Raw genomic sequence first — 1,809 nt, 5'->3', positions numbered from 1 at the left:
ATATGAGAGAGAATCATTGATCGGCTGCCTCCTGCACGCCCCCTATTGTGGATCAAGCCCGCAACCCAGGCATGTGTCCTTGACCAGAATCAAACCCAGGACCCTTCAGTCCGCAGGCCTACGTTCTATCCACTGAGCCAAACCGGCTAGTGCGAATGTTCTTTATGTAAAGAAGAGTAAAAATGTGAGGCACATGGCTGACGTAGATAATTTATGAGAGAGGTTGAAAGTTTCTTTGTCCCTCAAATGCACCAAAAGTTGAAGGGACTTTAAAGACTTACCCACTTGTAAGAGGAAATCTAGGTCCGGACAAGGGAAAGCAAGGACCCAGTGCCTGTCAGTGTGGGGGCGGGCAGCGGTCCGGGTTCCTGGGGCCTGTGTAGGATCCAGTCCCCAGAGAGACCTAAAGTCCCCCCGCTGAGCGACACCCAGGGGGTCTCAACAGGTGAATGAAGCCTCAACCCCAAAGAACCACAGCCAACAAACACTCTGGGTTCTCTGTGGTCCTAAAGCAGGAAAAGAAAGGACACACATCTTGGACACAGCTTAAAGAGACATTTTAAGGATAGAAACAAAACTTCTGAGGCCCCAACCATCCTCCAAATGGAAAGGGAACCCACTGTATGGGAAAGCATATTCACCAATGATACATCTGATAGAGGTTAATTTCCAAAATATATGAAGAACTCATACAACTCAACAGAAGGAAGACAAACAATCCAATTAAAAAGTGAGCAAAGTACCTGAATAGACACTTCTCCAAAGTGTCTACTCAGATGGCCAAGAGACATATGAAAACATGCTCAAAGTCACTGATCATCAGAGAGATGCAAATTAAAACAATAATGAGGTATCACTTCACACCTGCCAGAATGGCTATCATCAATAAATCAACAAACAACGAGTGCTGGCAAGGTGGGGAAAAAGGAACCCTCGTGCATTGCTGGTGGGAATGCAGACTGGTGCAGAACAGTATGGAGTTTCCTCAAAAAATAAAAAATGGAACTGCCTTTAACCCAGAGATCTCACTTCTGGGAATATATCCTAAGAATCCCGAAACACCAATTCAAAAGAATGCACTCCTATGTTCATAGCAGTGTTATTTACAATAGCTAAGATCTGGAAACAGTTCAAGTGCCCATCAGCAGATGATTGGATAAGAAAGCTGTGGTACATCTACACAATGAAATACTACGCAGTTGTAAAAAGAAGGCTCTCTTACCCTTTGAGACAACATGGAGGGACCTGGAGAGTATTATGCTAAGCGAAATAAGCCAGCCAGAGAAAGATAAATATCACATGATCTCACTATATGTGGAATGTAATGAACAAAATAAATTGAGGAACAAAAATAGGTCCAAAGACATGGATGCATGGAACAGACTGGCAGATTTTAGAGGGGGGTGGGGGGTGGAGGGAGGGATGGGAAGACATTAACCAAAGCATCTAGATGCATACAGGGTGCCCCCCCCCGCCCCCCGCCAGATGCACACACACTTTAACAACTGATAGCTCAATTTTGAAAATGAAATGCATTTTAATAAACACTGCTTTTATAACTATTCAAAGTGTGTATACATGGTTTTGGGACACCCTTTACATGCATAACCCATGGACACAGCCAATAGTACTGTGAAGGCCTGGGGTGGAGGCGGGAGGGCAAAAGAGCGGAGATGGGGAACATCTGTAATACTGCCAACAATAAAAACAAATTTAAAAAATAAAAGAAAATAGTGGAGAATCCCTCTTCTGCAAGCACCGCCCCCAGCAGTGACTCTCGGAGGACGCGACCCTGTCCGGGTTCCTTTC

The sequence above is a fragment of the Myotis davidii genome, unplaced genomic scaffold (genome assembly GCF_000327345.1).
Source record: "Myotis davidii unplaced genomic scaffold, ASM32734v1 scaffold939, whole genome shotgun sequence".
NCBI lineage: Eukaryota > Metazoa > Chordata > Mammalia > Chiroptera > Vespertilionidae > Myotis > Myotis davidii.
Note: the sequence above shows the minus strand (reverse complement) of the source record.